The 11,130-nt window shown below is 33.2% G+C and overlaps 1 protein-coding gene across 1 annotated transcript in view; it reads right to left on the bottom strand.

Moving 5' to 3' along the window:
- The window catches only part of erbb4a (erb-b2 receptor tyrosine kinase 4a), a 188,636-nt gene that overhangs the window by 63,888 nt on the left and 113,618 nt on the right, over window positions 1–11,130 (bottom strand). The window lies entirely within an intron of this gene.

Consider the following 11,130-nt stretch of genomic DNA (forward strand, 5'->3'; position numbering starts at 1 on the left):
AAAATGTGTTTATTAAATGAAAGGAATAGTTTACCCCAAAAATAAAAAATTGCTGACAATTTACTTACCTTCAGGCCATCCAAGATCTAGATGAGGTTGTTTAGCCTTACGTCATTTTCTCACCAATGCATCCTCTGCAGTGAATGGGTGCCGTCAGATTGAGAGTCCAAACAGCTAATAAAAACATCACAATAATCCACAATAATCCACACAGCAGTCCATCAATTATTGGCTTGTGAAGTGAAAAGATACATGTTTGTAAGAAAGAAATCCATTAAGACATTTTAACTTTAAACCACCGCTTCTGGCCAAAATATCAGTCTATAATCCATAATAACACTTCCTCAAGTGAAAAAGTCTATTTTTGTTTAGAACTGTTTTTTATATTTGTGCATATGTCTCACCTGATTTATATTAAATGCCTTTTTCACTAGAGGAAGCAATGTTATGAATAGCTGCAAGCATGGTTTGAAGTTAAAAATGTCATAATGATGGATTTGTTTCTTACAAACACACAACTTTTCACTTAACACAATGTTATTTGATGGACTGGAGTGGTGCGGATTACTTGTGTTACACAAGTTGTAGTCTCGCGTAGCCAGACCTTCAGACTGACGGCTGAAGGTCTGGAACTCATGTCAGCTTTCATTGGCCAAGTCCCGCCCATAAGACCGTTTGATCAACATGTCAAACAACCACTTACAGTTCGTTTCGTTCAGCGTCACGTTTCTGTGCGTGGAAATGCCCCCACAACAATAGACTGGCGTGCAACAAGTCAGTCATTGAAATAACCAGCATTGAAAGATAACTAGGGGTGTAAATATTAATCGATTCGTATCGATGCATCGATTATGCAGCCGACGATTCAATGCATCGATTCGTCCGCAAGAGTATCGATTAATGTGTTTATTTTGCCGCCTGTTTGTTCACCTGTCAATTTTTAGCATCCGTTCCGACCTTTCTATTACTGTCTATGGCTCTGATGTAAGCATACTACCTACTCCTAAGCTGCGGGTGGCGCTAACCTCATTATTGTCTTCTACTTCACACTGCTTCACATGCGTCACAGTCTATCTACGTTGTTTAAACAGTGAATAGGCTAATTGGCCATAGTAGACCTGCACTATATCAGACTTTATTTTTTTATTTTTTTTGTTCTTATTACAATTTATCTGATTGCACTTTGTAGATGCAGTAACTGTTCTATTTGCTGTTCTATTTGCAGCGCATTGAGCACAACTGCTATAGTGTAACATACACATTATGTGAATACTGTTTCTGTATTCTCAATAAAAGGCAAATGATTTACTATTTTTGTTGATTTATTTGAAACTTAATAGATATCATGTAAAAATATCTAGTGTTGAATCGGATCGAATCGTATCGTATCACAGGGAATTCTGAAGTATCGAAAATAATCGAATCGTTGGCTTAAGAAATCGGTATCGTATCGAATCGTCTTGAAGGCTCCGATTTACACCCCTAAAGATAACGAAGAAGAGGGAGAACAAGTAGTAAGTTAGTAATTTGTTCGCGAACGACGCATATGTGTATAACAACAATGGCGTCTGCATAAGCACATTTTAGCAAAACGCCGAGTAAATCAGTCTGTGCTTTGTTTCCCGGCAGACCGAAAATAAACGCGACACTCGCGTCTTCCGGAAATCTGGTCAAATTCAACTAATCAGATGACGACTTCGACATTCCTGAAGTGTTTCCAGTTAAGCGTACCATATGCATCAGACGTTTAGCCAACGTTCCGTGGGCGTGATGTCTGAGGCTGAGACTACACAAGTAGTCTACAAATTGTTATGATTTTATCAACTGTTTGGACTCTTATTCTGACGGCACCCATTCACCACTGGTGAGCAAGTAATGCAATGCTTAATTTCTCCAAATCTGTTGAGATGAAAAAACAAACTCTTCTACTCTTCAAACCAGGGCCGTCCACAGACCTTTTGAGGGGCATGTGCTGAAACTGAAAAAAGCCCCCCCCCCCCAACCCCCCAACCCCTCCATGAACCCCTCCACCACCAAAAAAATAACACAATAATATTCTTATATTATATTTAAGTAGTATTAATAACTTTTATAAAGAGAATATATACATACATCAACACATTCAGCAGATAGCCATAAAATCTAAATAAACATTTTTATAATATATTTTACCTAGCTGACAAGGATCACTCGGTTGCTTTGTGTCAAACTCAAATGCAGTTACACCGCGGGTTTTTTGACCAGCGAATGTGTGCAATTTGTCCATCATTAAAACGACAACATCACATTACGTCAACATCACACCGGTGTGGTGATGCATATGAACCTTTATAGACATACTAGTGTTTATTTCATAAAGACAACGTTTCATTTATTCAAACAATAAGATATTTTTACCGTTACAAGACGAAGAAGTTCATCTGCTTCTGCTCTATGATGACTCTATGATGACGTGCTACATAGTAAGTTCGCGGCGCTCAGGGGGCGGAGTTGTGAAGTTTGACTGACAGTTTGAGCGGTTCTAAGAGATGCGCTTTTTGCGCATTTGTGCCTAATACCGCACATTTATATTATTTTAACGGTGAAATGAACATTGTTTTATACTTTAACTCTTTTAGGCCTAGATCTATATTTATTTTAGGCAAGTCGTGATTATCTGAGCAGGCAAAATTGATCAAACACAATATAATCAACTCATTCTCTGCCGCTGGCCGCTTGGTCGTTATTTTAAAAATCAAAAACTTATATTTAACGAACAAAAAATGCTCCAAACGCAAACAGCAATGCTCACCGTAAATAATACTAATAATTGTAATTATTATAATTATTATTTTAATTTGTAGACTAAATAAATGGGTGCACTTAAGACAGTAAACTGTTTATAATGAATGCTTTATTTTTGAATAACCTTTTACAGCTTTGGAAATGTGTTATTCTATTCATTCTTAACACATAGACGAATTTTGGCCATTTTTTATAAGCTTTTCACCCAGAGTTAGATGCACGCTTCACTGTTAATGTTATTATTAAATAAGACCTCTTATTAAATTGCATTCAGTTTGAGAGCAAAGGAATGACAACATAACCTGTAAATTGTTTGTTTTGTATTGCTTTTTACCTTTTCCTCTCCAAACTCTATCATTTTTTTACAAAATTCAGGCGATTTTATATTTTGAAAAATAAGGCAAAGCCGTTTGAACCACACTCTTCAATTATTATTCTATTTTAGTGTGTTAAAGTCATAGACTGTAAAAAATATGGACGCAGTGTCCGTGACGTCATCCGTAGGTAACCTAAGAGAACCTAGCTAAGAAATTCTGAATGGTTGTTATTCCTTTGGTGGTGGTGGGTGGGTGGTTGGTTTTTTTGGGCACCACCAAGCATTTGTGCTTAGGGCACCCAAATGGCTAGCGCCGGCCCTGATTATCATCAGCTTTTTCTGTTACCCAGCAACAAACTCCTCCAAAACCGTACACAGGCCTCCAGGACATGGGCAGAATTTCTAATATGGTTCTAATTTACCTTATTTAATTAAAGGATTACTTTGCTTTTCACAACCTTCTCAAATAACACTGTTTGCTTGACACTAATTTGTTTTCTTGCCCTTTTGGTATTAAAAATTCACTGGACCAGTGGTTTAGCTGCCAAGAAATAATAAAAATAAAAATAAAATATTGCTTTTGATTTTTTTTAATAGACTTTTTTAAAAACACAGGCTAATTCAATTGCAATTAAACTTCTGCGCCACAATTCATAATTGATTCAAGCTAATTTAGCAAGCAGTAAACAATAAACAATTTATTGCTAAATGAGGTTTAAGCTGTTTAATATGCTCGTGAAGGTTTTGCTCTTTTAAACAGGAGCCTGCCGTAACTCTGAATAATGACAGATCACAGTGAACCGCATGTTAATAAACATGCTCTTCCGCTAAATGCTATGCATAAACACAGCAGCTGTGAGTATTTTTAATACAGAAAATGAATTTTAGTGCGTCTACCTCGCAAAGCTAATATTTAAGGACAAAGAGCTTCAGAATCTCATATAAATACACACACATAGTCTTGTTTTCAAGGATAACAAGAACTCGTATGAAAATTACCACAGTGAGATTGAAATATGCAAAATAAATGTGGTAAATTTTCATAAAGGAACAACAACAGAGGCAAAAAAGAAAAATAAAGGTATTGTAAATCAAATCAAACTGATATATGAGATTTTGGTGTTACTTTTCAAAAATAAAACTGGTTCTGCCTGGATTAAGGGTCATAAAATAGCATGTCAGTCATTATAAATTTGTAAATATCTTTTAGACATCTGGACATCTCAGAGATCAGGGAAAGTATTCACTATTCTGACTGTCCCCTTCACACACTAAAATGACTTTATTCTGTCTATACACTTCCCAGTGGAAAAGTCACAGGAACACATGCAAAGCGTAGTAAATGTTAATGCAGTGATCTGTAAAGGACACACACATAATATATGACCATATGAATACTGATATCACACAAGGCTGTCCAATATCATGCATCACAAACCTAACGACTGTAAAACAGCAATACTACGGTTTTAGGTGTGGTCAACATTATTACATCACGGGATAGGCACAAAACAATTTATTGGAAACTTTTTTCCCCCCCAAAAAAAGATAAAAATGTATAATATACACTACCGGTCAAAAGTTTGGGGTCAGTAAATTTCTTCTTTCAAAAAAAAAAAAAAAAAAAAAAAAATTAATACTTTTGTCACGATATAAACTAAACACACGAACAACGACGGAGTAAAAGTGAAGGTATTTAATAATCCAAGGGAAGCAGGCAGAAACAGGAACACAGCGTGGTAACATTTAACGATCGACAAACATCATTGAAAGCACACACAGGCTGTGTCCAAATTCAGGGTCTACATCCTTCGGAGGACTCATTTGAAGGATGTTACGTCACAGCGCCGCGACGAAGGCTGTCCAAATTCATAGGATCCTTCAAATGCGGCCCACAAATACGTCCTCCTTTTCCCCGAATTTGAAGGATGGGTCTGGTGGATCCTTTCCCGTCCTACCTATCCCACAATTCCTTTCGGCAGAGGCTTCCAGAATTTTCAAATAATGGCGGACGAAGCAAGCGGTAGTAATAATGGAAGTTGAAAAAAAACTGGCGTTTCAAAAAAAATTTTTTTACAGCGGTTGTCTAGTAAGCCCTTTGGTTTTAGCGTTAAGCTTTTTTTTTTTTTACATTTGTATGTAAATATGTTAAAAAACATCACTTTCGTAAACAGCTTCTTTCTTACTGCCTGTGTGAATATCCCCTTACACACAGCTAATTTCTTGTTAGTGATTGAAGATGTTTTTAACGCTTTTAGGGATGAAAGAGCAGTTATTTTGTTTTGTGCAGTACAGATAACCTTACTTCTTGCTTAGCGCTGTCACGGTTGCTAGGCGACAGGATATGAGCAACGGGGAAGGAGGGAACTGAAAGAAGTGTAGGCTGTCCAAATTCACTGACACCTACTTTCAGGTTTTGCGGTCTTCGGAGGACCCCTCCTCCTTCAACCTGGTAGGAAGGATCCTAAGAAGGATGCAGACCCTGAATTTGGACACAGCCACATTAAATAGACAAGGTGATTACAAACACAGGTGTTGGCAATGATGGGAACAAACCAAGTAACAGAAAACAGCGGGGGGAAATGGATGGGAGAAACCAACTCAAAGTCCAGGGGTGTGACATTATTCTCCAAGGATGTGTTAAATTGATAAAAAAGTGATAGCAAATACTTACATTGTTAGAAAATATTTATATTTTGAATAAATGCTGTTCTTTTGAGCTTTTTATTCATCAAAGAATCCTGAAAAAAATCACAATTTCTAAATAAATACTTTGCAAGGCAACTGTTGCAATATATAATCCAATATAGATCCAATATAGATCATTCTAATAATAAATCAGTATAATGATTTCTGAAGGATCATGTGACACTTAAGACTGAAGTAATGGCTGATGAAAATCCAGCTTTGCATCACAGGAATAAATTAAATTTTAAAGTATATTAAAATAGAAACCATTATTTTATATTGTAATAACATTTCACAATATTACAGTTTTTTTTTTCTATATTTTTTATTAAATAAATGCAGCACTGATGAGCATAAGAGACTTTCTTTAAAAACATTACAACTCTTGACCGGTAGTGTATAATATGCAACTGTGTTTATTTTAGTATCAGTAAGATACTATGGTTTTTGTTAATATTTTGAATTTATTAAAATTTTACTTTTTATATTTTCTGCTTTCCTGTTCATTTTAGTTTAAGTCTTAGCAATTTTGTTGTGTTTTTGCTATTTTTATTCGTTTCTGTTGTTTTTTGTCATTTGTCATTTGTTAACATTAGTTAACGTATTCACTAACATGAACGAACAATGAACAAAACATTTATTACACTATTGTTTCATCTTTGTTAATATTATTTAATAAAAATACAGTTTTTCATTGTTCATGTTAGTTCACAGTGCATTAACTAAGATTAATAAATGCTGTAGTAGTATTGTTTAATCTTAGTTCATGTTAACTAATGTAGTTGACTAATGTTAACTAATGAACCTTGTTGTAAAGTGTTGTTATAAACCAATATATTTTATTTTAGTTACATTTTTATTACTATTTTAGTTTTAGTTAACTACAACAATCCTTGCTTGTTCACATATTAAATATTGAACAATTCTTTTCACATACATACCCATTTGCATATATTACCCATACAAACCATTTACAGTTTCGTTGAAAGTGACATACAGCACATTTATTATATGGACTTACATTGAGTTTATATAGTTTATAATATTCATGTGCTGTTACATCAATAAACAATCAAAACTCCTATAAAAAGTACTATAATAAACTATTTCTAAAGTAATTTGTTTTTTACATTTTTGATTGCAACAATTTTTTAATCTCTTTAATCTTTTTTCTCCTAGATAGCAATAAGATTAAACTAATTATTTTAATTAAGTCTATCTTCCCAGATTTTTTCTCAAGAACAATACCCCTGTAACTTTCTGAATATTTCTCAACAATGTCTGAAACTGTGCTCAGATTTGAAAACACCAGAAAACAAAAGTCTCCAAAAGCATTCTCCAAAAGTCATTTTTTGATTTCCTATCAACAGTGTTGGGGGTAATGCATTACAAGTAATGCAAGTTACTTAATAATATTACTTTTCCACGTAACTAGTAAAGTAATGCATTACTTTTTAATTGACAAGAAAATATCTGAGTTACTTTTTCAAATAAGTAACGGCAGTTACTTTTTTCCCCATTTATTGATTAAAAGCTCTACTGTCCCCAAGTTGAGAGAAATCGTGAGTAAGATGTTACTTTAGTTCTAGGATAAATGTGAACATGCATTAATTCATCTCACTCACCAAAAAAAAAAAAGAATAAAAACTGTGAAATTCAACTCAGAATGTGACACGCACACATGCAATAATTAAATATGTTAAATAATACAAATATAATTTATTTATTTGATCCCATTTTATTAACCAATGTCTTTGCTGCCGACCTTCGATGATCCAATTCATCTACACTAATAAGCAAAAAATTACTCAAGATAATCTAACATTTGTTTTCCTTTTTTTACTGCTAAAGAGTTTATATTTTTTTCTTTTTGCGGTCTACTGTACAGACGTGAATTTACTTTTCTCTAAGCCTGAGGCTTTTGGTGTGAAAAGGCTTTTACATTTGCAAAATATAGAACATTTTATATTAAAAACAAACAAGCAAACCCTGCCCGGATTTAAAAAAGTAACGCAAAAGTAATGTAACACATTACTTTCCATAAAAAGTACACAAGTAACATAATTAGTTACTTTTTTAGGGAGTAACTCAATATTGTAATGCATTATTTTTAAAAGTAACTTTCCCCAACACTGCCCATCAACTACTTCCAACCAAGTGATCTGATATCCATATTCACTTATTACTTCATTTGTGACTATTAATATTATTAAGGTAATTTAGGAAAGATAGAAAAGACAATGTTGAAATTCAACTGGAGAATAAAAGCCTTGCAAGCTACAAAAGAGCGCACTCTTTTACTGAAATTGTCAGTAAAACATCTTCAGCAAACAACAAATATTTGAAGTTCCAATGACTTTATAATCTGCATTTCACAATCTCGTTTCAACTACTTGAATGTCTTTGGTAAAAGCATGATGAAAGTTTGCTGACATCTTTATTGAGAGCATTTTTTGTGAGTCGAGATGACAACAGAAGTAACAGGAGAATATTCAGAACAAACAAAACAACTCCAGTTACAAGCGAGAAAGTGGCAGGAGATCATTTTTCGTGAGAGATATGAGACGGCGAATGAGGAGGGTAGTTGACAGAACCCCGCAGTGAGAAGTGGGAAGAGTTTCAGGGTCACAATCATCCATTTTTAGATGACAGAATATGGCGAAGGCGTCTTTTACGAGCAGGCACGATCTGTTCTGTATTCAAACTGAAGAAAAACACAATATAAATGTCATTGCTATTGTTAAACGCAATCTGTTTGTTCCACTCCATGTGGCAAGCTACATGACATTGCACATATTTGCCTGAAACTAGCTCTCACTGGCAAATATTAAAAATCCATAAAGGAAAACAATTTGGAAGGCTAAATTAGGCAGCATTGAAGAGTCGTTTTAATAACAATGCACGTTGTAAGCAAAGTTTGGTCTTCCATAACTCAAATAATGTGACTTCCTTTAGCACTCGGCATCTCAGACGATCATTACCTTCATTTGAATAGCAATCGTGACCTTTACGAGTATCTTTAGAAACAACGGCAATCACTCAACCATTGGAGACGAGAGCTGGCATATTGTGAATGATAAACCGTAACTACATTTTGTAAAATAGCTATGAATCTAAATGCATTACACTGAATGTGATTCATAGACGAATTCATTCCTTTTTTTTTTTTTTTTTTAAACAAGAAATGGCTTTACTTCATCAGCTCTGTGTTAAAATCAATCAGAGGCAAGAAGCTTTCAGAAAAGGATTCTGTGTAATTGATTTAGAATTAATTACACTTCAGTTTCTTCTATGCCAGGATCAATATTGTCAAATATGACAGATTAAGATACACATTTCAATCATCATTCATATGAATGCTGCGCATTCAATTGTGGTCATTTTTATTGTCAGAGCTTTTTGTGTAGCTGTAATAATTTTCAGGTGTCTATAATTGCTGTGAGGATTTAACCTCAGAGACCGTTTCATAACACTGGTGGATGTAATGAGACTTAGATAGACATGGATAAACTGAATAGACACACTTTATATGAGCTACACTTTCACAGTCCAAAACAGAAAACTACAAATAAAACAAAAAAACATTGGCAAATTTAAAAAAAAAAATATATATAGATAGATATATAGATAGATAGATAGATAGATAGATAGATAGATAGATAGATAGATAGATAGATAGATAGATAGATAGATAGATAGATAGATAGATAGATAGATAGATAGATAGATAGATAGATAGATAGACTTTGACTATATATAATAGCAAGCAACAGAATAAATTCAGCTTGAAATTTTATAAGTATAGTAATTAAAAAAAATACAAAAGAAACAGCAATACATTGAATTAAACAAGACATTTTCAAGTAGAATATATATTATATATATAAATTAATAATAATATTAATAAATACTCTTGTAAAAAGAATCAATAAAAATATTTTAACAATGAAGTAAAATTGCTTTATTTTAACAATTTTAGCACTTCAACTTTGACTTTCAGTTAGTTGAAAAAGGCACCATTTCTAATGTTTGTGTTTTAAAGTTTCATTTACAACTTTTATTTACAAAAAAATAAATACATAAATAAGAAAACACAAATTAATACATATAATTATTGTAATTAATACAATGTACTACAAAAGACTATTTTAGTCTTTAGCAATTTCTTAGTGATTTTTTTTTGTCAGTGTCTGAAATTTAAAATAAATGAAAGCTAAATATAAATACAAACTAATAAAAATTACAGCATCACATAACAATTTTAAAACTTAAATTAAAATGCAACTGAAAATCTAAAAATAAAAGGAATTTCAAGATATTAATACAATGTAATAGAATACAAAATAACACTGGTATAAGGAACAACATCATAAATCATTAAATCATTGCTTCAAAATAAAACATTAAAGAAGAAACATTTTCTTTAAATCTTTAAAACCTTAAAACCAACAAATAATTACATTTTGTGTAAATTAAGTGTTTTCCACCCAAACAGGCCCTTTTAGTTCATAAATTGAAATTTGAAGCCAATCCTCACTGCAAAGTTATGACAAGCAAGTAAGTTGAACATATGACCACAGAGCAATGAATATGACCTTTATTTCATGGAATTCCTAGCATAAAGAAAGTTAAAGTGTGTAATTAGTAAACACTAATACACTATGAGCTTGTAATAGCAATTTTGAGAAGGTGAAGAGATACTTAATCTAACAATGTGTTAATTTCCCATGAAAAAAAAAGGAAGCTATAATTACACTAATGTTAGTGAGCTTGCGGCTGCGCTGAAACTCTCTCCTCCGCCAATGTTATAGTGGGAGTGCAGTGGGATAATGAGACAGTGCTATTAGCCCACAGACACAATTACCATTTTCTCCCATAAGCCCTCTTGAACCCTTCCTCTTTCTCACTGGGCACATTATGTCAGGCTGAAGTGATTTTAGAGGGTTTAGTGTTAGCGAGGAGGTAGTGAAATTCTACATCTGTAAATGAGAGGTGCAGAAGTCAAGTAGCATCATCTCTAGTAAAATTACAGCCTGGATCAATTACCTCTGGGAAAAGGACATGCCCATACAGCAGCACACATTTAGTGGGTGAAATAACAGCTATGCGAGGAGATGGACATCTCGCACTCACTCACAATAGACTGGATATAACTTTGATACATCAATAGAGATTCTATTCATATTCTCTCTCTCTCTCTCTCTCTCTCTCTCTCTCTCTCTCTCTCTCTCTCTCTCTCTCTATATATATATATATATATATATATATATATAAATATATATATATATATATATATATATATATATATATATATATATATATATATATTTATATATATATAT

This window comes from Garra rufa, chromosome 6 (assembly GCF_049309525.1).
Source record: "Garra rufa chromosome 6, GarRuf1.0, whole genome shotgun sequence".
Lineage (NCBI taxonomy): Eukaryota > Metazoa > Chordata > Actinopteri > Cypriniformes > Cyprinidae > Garra > Garra rufa.